Source organism: Haliotis rufescens, unplaced genomic scaffold, assembly GCF_023055435.1.
Source record: "Haliotis rufescens isolate VD_foot unplaced genomic scaffold, xgHalRufe1.0.p SCAF_2, whole genome shotgun sequence".
Lineage (NCBI taxonomy): Eukaryota > Metazoa > Mollusca > Gastropoda > Lepetellida > Haliotidae > Haliotis > Haliotis rufescens.
The window spans coordinates 28,595,425-28,615,650 of record NW_025963890.1 but is presented as its reverse complement, the minus strand read 5'-3'; the positions used below and the strand labels follow the sequence as shown (position 1 = coordinate 28,615,650).

At 38.1% G+C, this 20,226-nt stretch overlaps 1 protein-coding gene and 1 long non-coding RNA gene across 2 annotated transcripts in view; both read left to right on the top strand.

Moving 5' to 3' along the window:
• LOC124110919 (IQ motif and ankyrin repeat domain-containing protein 1-like) overlaps window positions 1-20,226 on the top strand; it is a 354,922-nt gene that overhangs the window by 10,856 nt on the left and 323,840 nt on the right. The window lies entirely within an intron of this gene.
• LOC125382045 lies at window positions 8,814-13,334 on the top strand. The gene is made up of 3 exons (XR_007222205.1): window positions 8,814-12,639; window positions 12,980-13,040; window positions 13,284-13,334. It is a non-coding gene; the product is annotated as an uncharacterized LOC125382045 (long non-coding RNA).

The window sequence follows — 20,226 nt, the reverse complement described above, 5'->3', positions numbered from 1 at the left end:
CGTTAAGATTCGTAAAGCCGGTTTCATCAGAACCCTCTTCATTTGTACTCGGGTTATCAAAGCTATCTAGATTAAAATCATCCATTTTTATATTAAACATAAGTAAACATAATTTTAATATAACAATGTCTTCGCAATACGGACGCAAGTTAAACCCACAACGTAGACTTAGGGATCCATTAGGGGTCAAAGCAATTCGCCAGTCTGTAACTATAACTAATAACCCGAGTACCATTGATCAGAATCAAATGCTTCTGGTTCGCTTTCCCAATCTAGGCCCTCACGATGTGTTAGTTCCGGGAACTGTCCGACTAGCATTTACGATCAGTTTGAATTCTAAAGATGCTAACAGAGAGCTCGTTCAGAACATAGGTTGTGCGATTGTTAAGAAAAGTGCGATTAAAATTAGAGGTAATGAGGTTTTGAGTATCGATGATAGCGATGTATATTTCTGTTACATGGATCTCTGGAGAACGGATAAAGAGCGGGAAAACTTACAGTACGAGGGTATTAGTAATCGGAACACATTGAGACTGCATGTGGGTGCTGATAATGGTTATAATACCATCGTAAAAGATCTCGCTGTCGCTGATGCATTAGGTAACCGATCCTATATTCCGCTCGACTTTGAATTACTAGATACTCACATGCCCTTCTATCAAGCATCCCTAGGCGATAGGTTAGAATACAAACTCACATTTAATGACTATGGTAGAGTAATCAGAGCTGCTGAAGATGCTAGCTATTCCATTGACAATATATCACTGGAGTATGATATGGTAACAGATCCTGAATTAGCCAGACAAATTCGTAACCAGTATACCGGAAGTTTAGCTATTTTGTACGATCACGTGCTGCGACACCGAAAGATCACAAGGAACAAAAAAGATACGATGTGGAATATCAATCTAAACATCCCCACGAGATTGTTGAAGGGTATTTTAATGTTGTTCGAGAACCCTTCTGAAGCATTTAAAAGAAATACCGAGAACTTCTACAATCCCAAGATTACAAAAGTTGAATTGACTATCGAGGGCGTGCCTAATCAACTATATAGTCAAGAAATGCTAGCGTATCAACAATGGGATGAGATTAAAAAACTCCCTTCTATAAAATGAAGCCGAGAAGTTAACACGGTCGTGAAAGATCTGTCTCTCGGGGATGTATCGATGGGTGAATACCTCACAACAAAGTACGCGCTATGGCTCGACATGCGAACCAGGGATGATGACCAACTACACGGTAAAGGGCCGAGAATAGAAAATGCCAGCGAGGGTGTTACTATGCAGATAACGAAGCTCCAGGAATCCGATGGTAAATTAAATATATATTTGTACGTTATTATGGACGCGCAACTTAATATACAGAATGGAAGATTTGTGCAAGCAATCTATTAATAATCTTTTTCCTTAAGAACCGCACTGCGCTATCATTTGCGGGCAAACGAGTTGTGGAAAAAAGCTTTTATTCTAGATATTTTATCAAGTCATTATCGGGATGTTTTCGACCATATTATTATTCTGTGCCTAACTATAATAAAACATACCTATCGAGAGATTGGGTAATGAATGATCCCGGGGTGCACAGAGTTGATCCCGGGCGATCGTTTACAAGACTGTTTACGAGTATGTCATGAAAAATACAAAGGAGAATCAACCTTTTTCATAATAGACGACTGCAGCACGAATAAAGAACTTACCAAAAAGAAAGATATGCTTTCATATTTTGCATTCTACGGTCGGCATATGGAGCATAGCGTTGGGGTACTTACTCAAATCTACAACTCTGTCCTGAAAGATCTGAGAGAGCAGCCCTGTTTCATTGCAAAGACTGAGATTCATTCGAGGAATGTTTACGCGAAAATGATGTTATTTATGCCAAGCTCGAACGAGATAAAGTCAGAAAACTGTTAGCAGAAACGAAGCATTGTAAACTTGTATTAAAAACCGACCAACCAGCTGCTTATACAATTGCTTAGCAAAAATAGCAAAAATAGAAGTCAAAATAGCAACTGCTAAGCAAAATTATAGCAACTGGTAAGCAAAAACATAGCAAATATAGCAAAAAATATAGCAAATATAGCAAAAATATAGCAAAAATATGATAAATTGAACATTAGCGGTTATTATGTAATAATGTGGTTTGAAATCCTCATTCTTTTGCAACAGTTTATTATTTCGGGTTGTATTGGATATGCAATATTTTATTATGTTAGACTTAAATATCTCCTTCGGTATTACATTATGGAATGCGACGAACTTATCGAACAACTACTCCAAGATGAGCCAGAACCTATGGCAGATAAATCTTTAGATAAACATAGAGAAAGACTCGCTGCTTTGGTAGCTGGTGGAAAATGTTCCCAATATTTGGGGGGAAATTATACCACCGAAAAAATTGATAACATGACCGATGAAGAAATTAAAAAACTGTACGCACGTTACGAGTCTAGACTGGGAGCTACCATGACTAAAACAATAGGGTCGGCTTTGTTACAACTATACACAGTCGTAGCTAGTACGTTTCTCCCTATCCCGGTAGAAAATCGCCCGTATTTATACGAATCTCTCGAGAAAGACCCATTCATCGAACACGCTATAAGTGCAGTAGGCTGTGAGTTTTATCATAGATACGGAATGTTCTTAGCACCACTTACCACAGCTTTAATAACGGCTAGGTAATGACTTATTATTGTCAATTTAAACATACATGCCCACTTATTAATAATGGAGATGGAAATACAACAAGCGAACAAGGAAACACAAGCGATTGCACCACAAACACAAGCGATTGTGGAAACACCACAAACACAAGCGATTGTGGAAACACCACAAGTCAGAGTGACTAAGAACCCTCGAAAAGTCGCAGCTGGTAGGAAGGGTGCGCTGGCGAGGAAGGCCTACAATACTGAACATAGCCCGATTAAAACTTGGGCTCCCTATGCACTCGGGGTTGTTGGTATAGCAGTGGTATCGTTGTTTTATAAGACCGGAGAAGAGAAAACATCACCAGGTATTGCACAATCACAACAAGAAGTTCAATTAGAGTTAAGCCCTCATGTAATGTTATAAAAGCATGACTACTCCAGTTACAGATGGTAAAATGTTGGTAAATGCAACGTATCATTCAGCGGTGGTCAGCGGCTTGGCCATTGGCTATGCTCGTATAGCTAAAATGATTACTAAAGCCACACCACCCAAGCTAGATTTTAATGGTTATGATATCGGTATGATGATTCTTGATATAGGATTAGCAATGGCAACAAAGGATATGCTCATCAAACAAGGGCTTATCCCGGAAGACATAATGAAGTAATTAAACATTTGAATATTTTATAAACATAGTATTATTGAACACATTTCAAAACATCATGGCATCAATTGCGATGATGGTCAGTGGAGCTATTGTTAATACTCTAGCTTTTTCGGGGAGTAATTATTTATTTTCTATTCTGAGGGAATCAAACGCTGAAGAAGTTGAAGAGGAGCGTAAACGATATAATAAAGCATTAGAACAACTCGAAGCAGCCCTGTCACAATGGGCCAGGTGCAGAATGGAGAGATTAGATTTTATTGATGATGAACTGCGTAAAGAGGGGCATTCAATTCAAACGTTTAAGGATGTTGAATCTGCCATGCACGAATACTTTCTTGTTTATGGAAAGAAACTTGACCCAATGCCGAAGCCAACACTCTCTCACTTTTATACACCATCAGAGGCTCAGAAGGACCGTGAGATAGCATTTATAATGTTTGGGTAGTCTGCAGTTGCTATTTATAGCTACACAATTATGCACAAGCTATAAATAGATCTGGCTGGTTGAGAGACTCAATATGTGCTTTTCATTTAGACAGATGATATGATAGGTGTATAATCATGAATCTGTGCAGATATACACTCATGGGGAAGCCAATTCAATGTCAGAAACCATACGTTGGTGTATATTATGGTACTCACGCTTTTTACATCAGACAAGGAAATGTAAATTATACGTGTTCTGTATGTGGGATAGGTGTCAGATGTCGTTATTGTTTATGTAAGTAACACGGCGCTGATAGGGTTAGGAAGCAGATTATTTACACTAGGAAGAGAGATTACATCAACGAGAGGAATAGGTTCGGGAGAATAAGATATAAGGAAATATAACCATTTAGACAAATGTCTCATTTTGTATATATACCACAATGGTTTATGTCAGAGAGTTGAAAGCTTTGGCAAAACAACGTGGTCTACGTGGTCATTCTCGAATGAGAAGAGCTGAATTGATCGATCTACTTGGTTTGGAATACAACAAACCCCAGATTGTTAGAGAACTCAAAGCTCGAGCGAAAAAAAGTGGGCTGAGGGGTTATTCTTGAATGAGAAAAGCTGAATTGATCGCTTTACTAGATAAAAATCAACCAGATGATGTTGATAAAAAACAACTAGATGATGTTGATAAAAATCAACCAGTTGATGAGTTAAAATTTGTATTCTCAGACGGTGTGGGTAAATATGTAAGAGGTTTGAAGATGGATATTAATTCCAACATGGATGTTAATGATGTTAAGCCCATCGTATTGAGCAAAATTAACAAGGAGTTGGATGATTTTAATAGTATAAAATACCACCTGACGGTTAAAATGTCATTGAGTACAATAAATATACCAAACCTTATTTCCGAGGCGAGCAAGAAGTTATAACCGAATCTGATACTATAAACACATCATTAGATACATCAATTCAGAGGATACAAGAAACTTTAGAATGCTGGACTAATAGAGGTTCGGGTTGGGGTGTGGATAAAATCGATAGTTTATATTTAGATATAGCAAATTATATGCCTTTCAAAGGTGGATCTTATATAGATTTACCCCCGTATTATAAAAAGAAAAAAGCCATAATTAATGTAAAAAAGAAAGGTGATGACTGTTTCAGAATTACAATAAGATCTGCATTGTTCCCCCATAGACAAAAATCCAGATAGACCTAGCTATCCCCAAAGCGATGGACTCAACTTTGATGGTATAGACGAACCTACACCAATCTCACAAATTGATAAGGTGGAAAAGCGAAATAATTTAGCTATAAATGTTTTCGGACATTCTTCTGAAGGAATTGTTGTACACAGGATAAGCTCCGCTCCGGAACATATTCCTAGATCAATTCATTTCTAATCGAAAAAGATGGTAAATATCATTATACATGGATAAAGAGTTTAAGCAGACTATTATACGATCAAACAACCCATAAAGAAAAGAAATATTTCAGCAGACAGGATCTATTAGAAGCGCATAAAGAAGACTGTAGAGGTGTTGGACAGACCGCTATCAGGATCGATATGCCTAAAGAGGAAGAAAATATACTAAAATTTGAACATTATTGTAATCAAATGCCAGTACCGTACGTAATTTACGCTGACTTCGAAGCACTTATCAAACCTATAGAAAATACCGAACTCAATACTGAAGGTAGTTTTACGTACAAAACTCAAGAATATATTCCTTGTGGGTTTGGATATATAGTTGTAAGGTATGATGGGAAAACAAACCCGCCCGTGATTTATAGAGGCCCCGATGCAGCGGGAAAGTTCCTAGAATACCTACAAAACAAAGGGAGAATAATCAGGGAAAATTAATCGTTTAAGAAACCCATGTGTATGACGAGGGATGATTGACGGTCCTATAAGAAGTCAACGATTTGTCATGTTTGTAATAAACCACTCAATGGGGATTCCGTAAGAGATCATTGTCACGTCACGGGTAATGATCGGGGAGTGTAACTTGAAACTAAAAATGAATTCTCAAACAATACCCATCCCCGTTGTGTTTCACAACCTTAGAGGATATAATTCACATCTCATCATGCAAGCTATCTCAAAGACCGACGGCGGTTTAACGTGTATTCCTAATAATATGGGAAAATACATATCTTTCTCGTTGACTAAAACTATACATTATACGGACAAGGTAGGAAAACCAGAATAAAGCAAAGTAATGGGCTTAGATTCATAGACTCCTTACAGTTTCTGTTATCTTCCCTGGACAATTTAGCTAATGCGAACAATCTTGATGACTTTGCAATAACAAATCAATAAACCGATCGATGTCATCATTTGTTGTTGAGAAAAGGTGTATATCCTTACGAATATATGGATGATTGGTCTAAACTAAATTACCACCCCTTGAATCATTCTATAGTAACTTAACAGAATCTAAATTAACTGATGCCGATTATGAACACGCTCTGGCGGTCTGGGATAAATTAAGTTGTAAGAATTTAGATTATCACGATCTGTACTTAAAAACCGATGTACTGTTAGTCGCCGATATATTCGAGATATTTAGAAAGACATGTTTAAAACAATACGGCTTGGACCCGGCATGGTACTATTCCAGTCCCGGACTATCGTGGCATGCATTGTTGAAGAAGACCGGTGTAGAACTAAAACTACTCACTGATTATGATATGCACTTGTTTATTGAGAAAGGATTAAAAGGTGGTATATCGATGACAACGAAAAGGTATTCTAAGGCTAATAATAAATTAGTGGAAGGATATGATCCGAGTAAACCCAACACACACATATTATATCTCAACGCCAACAATTTGTACGGATGGGCTATGAGTCAACCTTTATACACGGGTGGTTTTGAGTGGGTGAATCATATCGAAGTGAATGATATCCCCTCAGATTCTGATAAAGGGTACATACTAGAAGTTGACTTGGAAAATCCAACTTCGTTACATAAAGACCATAATAGTTATCCGCTAGCACCCAAAAGATTAATGGTTAATAAAGATTGGATGTCAACACTCCTTGATGGGTAATACAAGGTTAGCTAACGTAGAAAAACTCGTACCAAATTTGGTGGATAAGACAAAATATATAGTTCACTACAGAAATCTCGAGTTATATCTATCGTTAGGTATGAAACTAAAGAAAATACACAGAGTTCTAAAGTTTGATCAAAGCCCTTGGATGGAGCCCTATATAAGGTTGAACACAGATTTAAGAAAGATAGCTACCAGCAATTTTGAAAAGAACCTATATAAGCTCATAAATAACTCAGTATTTGGTAAAACTAAGGAGAATCTAAGGAAGCGTGTTGATGTTAAATTAGTCAGATCTAATGAGGAAGAAAGACTCAGGAAACTAATAGCCAGTCCGACTTTTAACAGAAGCAAGATATTTGATAACGACTTAGCCGCGTTGCATATGCAGAAGAGTAATATAAAATTCAACAGACCGGTGTACGTTGGTATGAGTATTCTTGACTTGTCAAAACACTTAATGTATGACTTTTATTACAACGAACGTAAGAAGCAATACGGTGATAGATGTGAGGTGTTATATACCGACACGGATTCTTTGTTGATGGAAATACAAACCGAGGATGTGTAAAAAGATATGGCAGAAAAATAGATATGGACGACACAAGCGATTACCCAAAAGATAATCCACTGCACAGCGTAGTAAATAAAAAGGTGTTAGGTAAGATGAAGGATGAATGTGCTGGGACCCCTATAGCGGAGTATGTTGGATTAAGACCCAAGATGTATTCTATAAAGAAGTCCGATAATGGGGAGATAAGAAAAGCTGAGGGTGTTAAGAAGTATGTGGTAAAAAAGCATATCAAACACGAACAGTATAAAGAAGGAATTTTTCAACGGTAGAACATTCAAACACGAGATGAACTCTTTAAGAAGTGTCAATCACAGGATATATGGATTAAGAATGAACAAGACATCATTATCCCCCTTAGTTACAAAGAGATGGATTGATAAGGATGGTGGTAATACTGTATCGTTCGGAACTATGAGCAACTCTTCTCGTACAAATGCCCTGCCCGGTCCATCTTTAAGATAATAAAGACTGGGCTCTCCTTCTTTCATAACCAGTCGACTAATGTTATATGTTTTAAGGGACCAAATCGGATCAGTTGCGCGACGTAGGCCTCCTTCGAGTTCACCAGGCTGGTATAAATATCTTACGCTTACTCTATCTAGAAGTTTTTGTTCTTTGCCTCTCCTCGGTGCTGAAGATTCGGAAGTCACAGATTTCATTTTAATGGCATCGGATGGTTTCTTCCCGATTAATCTTGTTACTTCATTATTCAGCGCTGATGCAACGGCTGATAATCGTGTCACCAATTCGGTTGATCTTAACTGATCCGATTTCATTTCGATCCCATACTGATATCCAAACAAACGTTCCGCTCATGTCCGGTTAAATCTTTCAACGATAGCTTGACTACGGTGGGCCTCTTTTTCACCACGCCTGATTTCGACAGTGTGCTTTGTTAATAGTTTAGTTACTGATCCCATAAACTTGCGACCGGGATCTACTTGAAATAACTTGGGCCATTTTAGTGGTCCACGTTTATAAATACGACTCAGTGCATTAGCTCCTTCTGTTGAATCTTTCGAGGTTAATGGCTCAGCTTCTTTGTATCGACTAGCCACATCCACTACGGTTAAAGCGTATTTATACGTTTTGCGTCTTACCTTATCATGGGGAACAAACAAGAGGTCAGCCTGATGAACTTCATTCGTTGTAAAAATATCAAACTTCTTCCTCGGTATATAACGCTGTGCTGGTAAGTATATTTGCCACATCGCTTGTTTCTTTAGCCAATCCTTGGCCACATCTTTAGATACCTTAGTCGGAGTGGCTAATTTTTGTATTGCTCCTTTACCTTTCCAATATCCTCGTGGGCTATAGCAAATTTTATTCATTATTAATTAATATTGATGTTTCTTTTAATACGACTTATGACGATCGTTGAATCGCATCAGCGTTTTGACATAAAAAAATCCATCTGTAGTAGCAGTATAGGTATATAAATCTGGCTCGAGTGGAAGTGAGCCAGAACCCCCATCATCACTACTGCTTCGGTATGGTTCCGGTTTGATTTGTAGTACGGTTTGCTTTGGTTTGGTTCATTTCAATTCGGTATGGTTTGTTTCAATTTATGGTACGGTTTGCTTCGGTTTGGCTCGTTTCGATTTGGTATTGTTCGCTTTGGCTCTTTTCACGTCGCTTTTGAGATTGGTTGATCAGGTCAATGCTCAAAATTTGTTGTGATACAAATAACTCAGATGATCAGGCTGATGCCATTTGTTCCCAACTGGTGAAACTGGTGACCCAAAGTGAAAAGACTGGACACAAGTAAAGATCACAAGATACAGCTAATAGCTGTTTAGTGATTTGCTCTGTTTATTCAGGAGATGTTGTATTTTGCACAAGAATATTTTCATTTGGCATCTTCAGGTATGTATGGGGAGTTGATCCTGGTATGGTCGACTAGGTCTATGGTATGTGGTAGAAAAATGTGTTGATGTTTCCCAAGTCTTTATGTGGAAAAATAACCCTTTTGGATTTATAAATTGGTAGTTCAGCCAGTTCATACGGATGATATTCTTGAGGCTTTTCTCCATAGAACCACTGTGAGAAATCCTTCCAGCTGTCATCAAGGTAGCGCTGTATGAGGTGGGGAGGAACACTTTCAAAATAGTGTGTGAGGCAATCATGGTTATCCTTGTTGTGGGTATATGAGACCTTGACATTGCAGTCCCCTGGAATAATTTCAATGCATAACTCTCTTTATTGAATAATCTACTTCTACTTCTCGCAGGTGTTTTGGAATAAATGGATATGGTTTGACATCTAATTCTATGCATGGTTTGGTGTTGTTTTGCTCGACATTCCCTGACAGAACATTGACTGATGTATTGTCTTGTGCTGATTCCTTTTGGTCAAAAAACTTATGATTCTTCAGTGGACGTTTTTGTTGATTTCCTGACATTCTTCTTTTAAGGTGAAATTCTCTCCGAATGGAGTCTGGAATACTGCTGCCATACTCCCTCTTTCTGGATCCTTCCATTTCACTCTGTAGTAGATTTTGCTATTTGCTCTCTTGGAACTTACAATTGAGTGGATGTCCTCTGGATTGAAAACCTGAGGGATATCTTTGGTTTGATTACCTGATGTTGGACTCTGACTTGGAGGTTGTACCTGGCTGTTGTCAAGTTGTTTTGCTGTTGTATTTGGAGCAAGGTTTTTCTTCTTTGTTGGGGTCTTTTGCTTTAAATTCTTGTTGCTGGAAGTGCCTGCCTTAGTTTTTGAATTGTCCTTGTTACCTTTCTGTCCTGGAGGTGATTGATCAGTGGCTTGGTAAGTTGAACTTGTTGATGGGGAATTGTTGCTGTCAAGCTGAGTATCATTGACTGGTTCCTCATTGTCATCCATGACTCCTGAATCTATGTTACTGGTGTCATTGAGGTATGGTTCTGGAGGACTGTGGACGATCAGCAAGTCTAATGGTGTTGTGCATCCTTTCTTTCCCGTGGTGGCAACTGCCAAACTCTGAGTCATGGTAGAATTGCAGGACTTGATTCCTGAGGGTTCTTGGGACTGCCAGCTGTTTAATGAACTTGTCAGCATGGCCTTTCTGTCTTTGTGGAATGAATCTGTATAGGATGCCTTCATCAATTTCAAAAGTATTGGCTTCAATAAGAATCTTTTGACGATCCTTTTCTTCTTGTGGAGGACATCATCCTCTTTGTAGTAAAAGATTTGGATGAAACCTGGACAAATCCTTTGTCGATGACGTAAGTTTGGATGTTCTTTTATACTTACCTCAACCATCAGTATTTGTAGATTGTAATGCTGCAACAACATTAACTGGTACAGACTGATAATCCTCTTCATATTCAAAGGTGACTGACCAATGTGTTGTCTGTGTGTCTGATTCAAAGTGATTGACAATAGGTGTGCAAATATCCTCATCTGAGTTGTCTGTGTGACCTGTGTTGATGAATGTGTGTTTGGCAAGATTGTGGTATTGCTAGTTAATTTGCTTTGCTGAGTTGAAGTTACTGAGATGACTGTTTTCTCAGCATCTTCTTCAGTTTGGTCACTACAGTTAATATTTTCCTCATATTCCCTACGTGAGAGAGCATCGGCATTCGCATTGGCTTTGCCCCTGCGGTGAACAATGTCAAAATTGTAGGTAGAAAGTTCCAAAGACCATCGCCCTAACCTACCTGTGGCATCCTTGATGGATTTCAGCCATTTCAATGCTATATGATCAGTGTAGACTGTGAATTTGGAATTTGCAAGGTATGGACGAAATGATCTAATTGCTTCAACTAGAGCTAAGCCTTCCTTTTCTGTAATGCTCCAGTTCTTTTCGCTGCCATGAAGAGCTCTAACACCAAAAGCTATTGGATGTTCTTTATTTTTCTCATCTTTTTGACTCAAAACAAAACCTATGCTCATATCACTGGCATCAGTTGCGAGAAGAGATTCTTTGTTAAAATTTGGATAAGCCAGAACAGGTGTATTACTCATAGCATATTTGAGTGTGTTGAATGCCTGATCACACTCAAGTGACCATTGGAACTTTGGTTTCTTTCCTCCTCCTGCCTCAAAGCAAAGCATTCAGTGGAAGCGCTATGTGAGCGTAATTTTTCACATACTTCCTGTAGAAGTTTGTGAGGCCTAAGAAGGAACAAATCTGCTTTTGTGATTTGGGCACTGGAAAGGTTCTAATTGCTTCAATCTTTTTGTCATCAACTTGAACACCTCCACATGATAAAACATGACCCAGAAAAGAAACTTTGTCTGTTGCAAAATTGCATTTGGATGGCTTTAGTGTTAATTTTGCCTGTTTCAGATAGTAAAATACTTGCTCCAAATGCTGGAGATGCTCTTCAAAGATTTTATGGCTGGAGATGCTCTTCAAAGATTTTACTGTAAATTATCAAATCCTCAATGTAAATCTGCGCAACCTTAAAACGCAACTTTCTTATTACTTTGCTCATGAGCTGCTGAAAACAAAGCGGAGAATTTGTCAAACCTTGGGGCAAACGTTTAAACTGATAAAGTCCTTGATGGGTGACAAAAGCAGTTTTATGCTTTGAATCTTCATGTGGCACTTGGAAGAAGCCATTAACCCTTTCGCCCCGACTGCCCGATTTATCGGGCCGCATAAACCGTGTCCCAGGACCCGGCTGCCCGAAAAATCGGGCGGCTATTGTCCAAGCCCCACACACGGCTGCCCGATAAATCGGGCGGCGCGACCGTGTTTACAAAATCGCTCTTTCAACTTCCTTTCTCGTGTGTAATCTTGTTCTAAATATGGAAACGAGATCTACACGTGATTGACACGTCATTCGATGGAATTTCCCAGTCTTTTTGGCGTGAAAATCGCGAATGTCACCTGTTTTTGCGACAGGTATTTTTCTCGCTTGAATCGTAAATCTAGCGTAATGGCGTCCAACTACGATTCGGATAGCGATCAGATGACTAACAACGACTCTATCGGGAATAATAATGTGTTTGATTTGAATAATTTACGTGAAGGGGAGAGGGAATTCCGTGAAGATTTTGGTGAAGATTTTGACGGTTTCGACGAGGTGTCCCCCCCCCCCCCCCGCCAAGAATGGGAGTGGCAGAGGGACCACAACGGTGGAGACATGAGGGATTTTGAAGAGGCGACCGGACTCAAGAATATATATTGACACGGTGAGTGAAATATCGTGCTATTGATTTTTTCCAACTGTTTTACAATGATTCTGTGTTTGAACAGATTATCAGTGCGACGAATGAGAATGCAGCCTACAGGTGAACGAGCGATCACAACAACAACAAAGGTGAATGGCATGACGTATCTCTTTCTTTTTTTTAAAATTTAAGTTTCTGATCGCAATCCGAATTGTAGTTTGCCGGTTTGTCGTATGTCCTTATATTTCGCTCAATTTGAATAAAATTTATTTCCATATTCATGTTTGTTTTCTTGTTTTTTACATCTTAATTTAAATTTTAGTAACTGTAATGATTATTTATTTATTAATTGATGTAATAAAGTACTCATCTAATTTATTATGCAGTTGTAAATAACAGTGTATTGTAAATATGTTATCACAACTTGTATATTTGCAGAACTTGAATTTACGATCTTTCCGTCCTTTTACAATTTTTCCCTCCTTTCAGATCAATCTGTGATATCTTCTCTGTGATGTCATTCTTATAGTAGCTGTGGTTCAATGTTCAGGTAATGTGATAAATTACTATTTAAAAACTTAAAAACTTAATTTTTGTTTCAAATCCTGAAAAGAACAAAATAAATCAAATATTTGTGTTTTTACCTGTGTTAACAAGTTTACCTGCGTTAACAAGTTTACCTGTGTTAACGAGTTTACCTAAGAGGCTGTAAGTGTATCATAAGTAATATGTGACATCAGTATAGAAAACAAAGTCAGTACCAAGAGTTGTAAACTTGTTTATTTGTTTACAGATGTGCATGGAGAGAATTTACCTGTAACACCTGGGATTACCTGTGCCGTCCAAGATGACAAGACCACTGTGTTATGTTTACCTTGTATCTGTGATTTATTTTTGTGATTTTTAATACAATTTGAGCCAAAATTCATTGTCTGTTTTCATTTTTTCAGTGTTTTCAAGTTTTATTTCACTTGTAAACACCTGTAATTAGAAAATAACAAAGGTTAGAGACAATAACAATAAAGAATATTAAAGTATACTTAATCCTCTTTACAATGGTATATGATAAATGTATATTAAAAGCAAGTTTCTGGTAGAAAAAGTGCATCAAAAATGATAGTGTGATTTTCCAATAATACTGCCAGGGAGGCCAGTGTACAGGCCTTGTCAGTGTCAGGGACTGCAGGGTCTCAAGGGACATAACTCTGGGGCAGCCAGTGGTGAAAGAGTTAACAAGGTCTAAAGTTGAGAAGATCTAAGCTTGTGCATTGGCGATGTGATCAACAACATCATCAAAAACAGGAAGAGGCCATGACATTGGTAAAGTGACAGAATTCAACTTTCTATAGTCAAAAACAAATCTATATGAGCCATCACGTTTCTTGACTAGGATAATGGGAGCTGAATACATAGAAGTGGACTCCTCTATCAAATCGTACTTCAGAAAATCATCTATAAGTTCTTCAGTGACTTTTATGAGATGTGGAGATTGGCGAAATGGCCTACACTTAACGGGTGGTTGGTTGCCAGTGTCAATGATATGTTGGTGCATGTCAGTCTTTCCTAAGCCTGCAAGACTCTTTGAAAACATGTCTCTATTTTGTCCAAAAAATCTAAGTAGTCTGTGTCATTGGTCTGGAGTCAGTTGTGTATTGGTTAAATCAAATCCTAATTCTTGTGCAATTTTAACATAGTCCCTGGTGTCATTGTCTCTCTTCTCATTGTCAGTGTTAGTGGTATTTATCAATGGTTTGTCAGAGTCTATTTCAAAAACAGAGTCTTTGTCAATGTAACTAATTTTGCCTACAACTGTACCCTTTTCTTCTTGGGGAGGATTCATAAGCCTAAATGTAGCAGTTTTGCTTTTTGCTTTAGAAAGAGTTCTACCAACTGCTACTTCAGAATGAGCAGTGAGGGAAGCAATGGGTTCAATGAGAATGAGGGAATCGTCTTTTGCCTCTGGTAGTCTAACCTTGAAATGAATTTCACTCTGAGGGGGGGTGTAAATCTGATCTATTGTTTTTGCTAATCCACAAATCTCTTGCACCGAATTGGCTATGAAATTGATATATTTCCTATCTGAGATGCTGTTGCCAAGTATCAAGGAATGACAGCTATAATCTAAGACTGCATCATTGTCAACCAGGAAATTCTCACCTAGTATCACTGCTTTTGGTAGTGTAGGAAGAATGAAGAATCTTTGTGAAAATTCCCGATCCTTAATGACATAATCTAACACAACTGAACCTAACACTTTATGCAATTCGCCGCAAACACCTTTAGCCTTTGAAAAGGGTGAGTTTCCAAGAGTAAGGTTTTCAAAAGCTGTGCTCAGAAAAGTAGACAAAATGCAACAAATGGATGCCCCTGTATCTACTAAACAATTTGTTGTTTTTGTACCAAATTTTGCCTGAAATACACTTTTGGCAAGGGGCGTAACTAAAGACACTGTTGGAATTTCACTTTCAAAGTTACTTTCCATTCCAGACTCCATATTTGCCATGACACCTATTAGTATGTTCCATACTAAAAATAAAGAAAGACAAGTAATCAACAATGTAATGAAGTACTTACAATATTTGAAGACTTTTTCTTCCTTGGTTGGTGTCTTTGGAGAAGTTAACTGGTTGTCTTTAATCCAGTGTTGAGGTCAGAGGTGGATGCAGCTAGGCTTGTTATTCCATTAGATGATCACGGTTGAACATGTCCTCCAATGGGTTCTTGTAGCTGGTTGTAGTTAGTTCCTGGGCTCCGTGGTTCCAAAATCGATGATTCTCCGCTTAATTATTATGGTTCTATTCGGATGAACAAAACCTTCCAAATGGCGTGCTGGTTTTCTTTGGGGAATTAGTCAGCAAAGAGCGGGAGTCACAGGAGACTAATCACAATTTTATTTACAAGAACAACAAGAGTTTGCCACTAACGTGGCTATATCCCCCGCCCCTGTTGCAGAATTTATGACATAATTAAATCTAAACAAACCCTAACCTTTTTTAACCGAGGTGAAAGTTGTCATGGAAATTGTAAAAAAAAGAAAAGTTTGGAGCCTAAGTCAATCTTGTTGCCATGGAAACGTAAAAAATAAAATTTCCAAAATTTCTAAATAGCAAAAGGCACTAGTTCAGCATGTACCTGACAGACCTGCAAAGTTTGATGAAAAAATTTTGAACGGTTTATGAGTTATGCTCCTGAAACGAACCCTACCCTCACAGAACCTAAGTCCATCTTGTTGCCATGGAAACGTAAAAAATAAAACATTCTCAAATTTCTAAATAGCGAAAGGCACCAGTTCAGCATGTACTTGACAGACCTGCAAAGTTTAACAAATATTGAACGGTTTCTATTCTAGAATATAGCTGAGGGTGCCACAGAGAGTCGGTACAACCCTCTGAGCTGTGGGAGAGAGGTCTGCTTGGTATGAGTGTCAAACCCCTTCTGCTTAGATTTTGCTTCTGTATGTATTTAACAAAACTTAGAACAATAAAAAGGAATATGATTGGTTGATACACGAGATTATGGTATCACTATAGACAAGCTTGTATGGGGGCTAATCCTTAATGAGTCTAAATTGAAGTAATTACTGAATGTTATTGTCCCCCGCCGCGCGAAAGCGCAGAGCGGGGGACATAGTATTCACGACCGTCAGTACGTCCCACCTGTTTGTTGCCGCGATATCTCAAGAACTACCGTATTCGACGTAATAAGCGCCCCGCTCTAATAAGCGCCCACGGCGATATTTTCTAATATACTGGCTATTGAACAATTCCAATTAGCACCCCTTCTGATTGATAAATGTACACAAGGCTATATATTCGTGCATAATACGTTTGTTATATGCACCCTTAATTATGGGCAATTAATTTCTGGAAAAATATATCTGTCGTTTATAAACATTTTAGCATAAACCACGAAATTTACGCTCTCTGAACTCAAAAATATATATTCTAATAAGAGCCCCCTATTTCTAATTTTGAGAGCGCCCTGGGCGCTTATTATGTCGAATACGGTAACCCTTAAAGGTCATAGCAGGCAAATCTGCTTTTGGAGTTGGAAAACGGTGTTGCCGCGATATCTGGAGAACTTATAGCTGGATTGTCTTCATATTTGGTACTATGGTGTATATACAGACAGTGTTGTGTCTGTCTGAAACTCACCTTCAACAGGAAATGATTCACAGGTACAATCAAATCCCATCTCATTCACTTCTGAACCATGTATCTGCACATGCTGTGTCAATGCTCATCAAAACAGAACTTACTTTCACTCATCTTCACTGTGACACCTCTCTGGAACTGATTGCCACACATATCAATGACTCTACAAAGCCTGTTCTGGTTGTGTCAGTGTATAGACCCCCAGGTGCAATGAGTAACTTTCTCCATCTGCTGGAAGAAGCTCTTTGTCAACTTCCATGGAGATAATGTTACTGTTTTGACTAGAGACTTCAATATGAACAATCATACTAAGCTGTGTGACATGCGGATGAAGTTTAATCTTCATCTTGTTCAAGGAACTCATAGAAGTACTCACATTCAAGGAGGTCAGTTAGATCTGATATTCACAAACAGCACCTGTGTGGAACCTACAGACCCAGTACCAGTATACTTCACAGACCACTTTTTGGTGTGGGTGAAGATGTAACAGGTTGGTGTGCATGAACTTGTTATGGAGTATGATTATGGTTTTGTAACTAATTTGATGTTTATTGTGTTCTATGAAAAACAATAAGAGAATTCTGCCTTTCTTTTTTTTTCTGTGTCATGTTGTTATGCAAATATGACAGACATGTCTCTATATGAGCAGCCATGAGCCAATTTGATTTGCAGAAAATAATATTATTCAAAAGGAATAAAATATTTTTTGAAAAAAACCACATATCGCATAAGGCGGCGGGGGACATTTCGTCACTTTGTGACAAATACTTGTTCTAATATAGGTGATGACATATTTACTTAAATAAAATAGTTCAAGGCAATCTATAAGACTACGTAGACATATCTTTTGTCTTATTGGATATTATGTCTGGGAGATGGGTTCCCGTTACCTTAGGCTAGCATCTATCTAAAAACTATAACTGAAACTACTGATATTTTGTATATTCATTTTACCTGATGATATGTATTACTTGCTAAACTATAATTATATGAAATGTTGAATAAATATTACCCAATGATAACTTATAAAAGCCCTTGCTGTGGATCTGATTATTATATGAAACCTTAGTTTAAATGTTATATCCTGATAGTATCGTTAAGTGACACAAGAATGTGAATTATAATTTTTATAAGATCTTATCCTTATCATTCTCTCAGCTAATTTGTAGTCTTCTGATATGATCTCTGTTTTCATTTTAGAGGTAGGCACTCTCCACCGACCCACCAACCAACCGACCCCTCTCTCTAACCCTCTAACCCTGTAAACCGTTTTAACAGTTTTGGTACTTGGTGTATCTTGCTCTGGGATGCTTACAATATGATAACATCAACACCAAGCAAGAGATTAAACATATTTCCTACGAATATCCTACCTCTATTACATCATAGCCACAAATTCCCATTTTGGCAATAATCACACTATAAAATCTTAAGATTTTTCGACAGACGTCCTCTTCACTGCCAATTATCCCATAGTCTTGAGGTAACCCCTATCCCTTGTCAAACTGCATCTGCGCATGCGCAAGGCGGGAAAACATCACTTCTTTCCTGTGTGTGTTGGATCAACAAGCAAAGTTTTTGCTAATCAATCCAAACATGTTTTTCGGTTAATAATTCACAGCTAGTATAAATCTAAAAAGATTACAATAGTCAACCAGCGATCATCATTGGATATAGCAGACAATCAAGATTAGCAGCAGACGACCTTCGTCAGTCAAGATTGCTGAAACGGTGGTATAAGAAGCAAGATCGTTGACGTAAGTAGGTAGATTTAGTTTACGTATTGTGGGGTATGGATGCCTCCCCACTACCGTCATCGGGAGTCTGCTCGGGGTGTGGAATTGATCAAGCGATCGGGGACCCTCACCCTAGATGTAGTACTTGTACAAAGAGCACGTGCACTCCAAAATCAAGATGCACATACTGCAAGGACTTGTCAAAAGAAAAATTTGACAAGCTTTATAAAGCCTTAAATTGTCCCAAATCAAAATCCAGGAGGAAGACAAGATCATCGGACAAAAAGTATGCATCGTTCTCTCCCAAAACCAAAACTAAATCTAAATCAAATGTGGAAAAGTGTTGTGTCTCAGGTAAATTGACTTCCTTAGAGAAACACACGTGCTCAAAAGAGGTGATGAATAATAGCCGAGGAAACGTTCCCGGATTTCCCATTGAAACATATATCAATATGCCCCTGAAAGAGGTATACCTTTTGTATGCATTTTGGTAACGTAATGTATGTAGAATCAAAATAAATTTGTCGTAATGAATTTCTCATGGACGTTAATCTAGAAATTTGGAACAAAATATGCATCGGAAAACGCCGACATATCTGTGTATATATAACAGTAGTTGTCCATACATCCTCAGCTGGGAGTGATCTCCCTTGTTGTCACTAAACGTAAACACAAACGAACAATGGTCACAGGAAATACTTAATGAGATAAATACTGCTCATGCAAGACATATCACACTGTTAACGTTGGTATAATAGCGAATATAAATTCAAATTATAAAGATTTATTAAAATATACAGTGAATATGCTTCGGGAAACGCCGACCCATACATTTCATTGATAGCAGCGTGCCACTTGCCATGTGTATCTGCATTAAATAGTAGGATAAATTGAATATTTTGGCTAAATGATCGTAAAGACGACAATCGTTGTGTAATATATATATTTTTCTGATTTAATAAGACCAAAAACAAAAGTGCTAGTGGTATGAATTAGGCCTAGACACGGCGTACACTGTGCCGCACTGCCAAAGGTTAATACTGCTTTCCTCCTCGCTAATAATGATTACAAAGGCGTCTGTCGGTTTACACATTCTAATAGCAGAAAACACAAAGAAAACAAGTTGAATATTTTCTGTAAAAAAACACAAGCAAAGACTTATGATTTATTTACAGATTAATGAAGGAACCTTGCAATTCAGGCGACCCCAGCCCTCTGAAGCTTGCACCAGTAAGAAAAAACCTAATTTCTCTTTTAATGATGTACACGAACAGTGTCTGATTTGTGGGCTACAGGACGGGGACATCACATTAGGAACAATCCTTGGTTTAAAAAGTGTAGTCTCAGCTTGCACACAGTCGTCAAGATGAAGTATTGCGTCGCATCATAAACGTCAAGCATGATGATTCACTGACATTATCATACCTAGATCTGTCAAATCAATAAAGTGGTCGTCTTGTTTAATCTGTGGCTTCAAAAAGCATCGTGGTAACAACAAACTACACACAATTCAGTCTTTTGAACGAGTTGTTGACCTAAATGCAGCAGCAATAGCAGTGGGGGACGTGGGTGTAATTGGGAGGATAAAAGGTGAAGTGAGTGAGTGAGTATGGTTTTACGCCGCTTTTAGCAATATTCCCTTATATCATGGGACTTGTATGAAACGATTTCTGAGAGCAGCCAATCAAGTACAACATATGAATGATAATGACGATGATCACACGATTTTTGAGAAATCTGTGTATGATGAGGCATTTGCAAAACTAGTGGAGGAGATAGAAATCGATCTTTTCACAGAAGGAAAAGCTCTATCAATGGCAAGATATAATGAACTCATAACAAATCA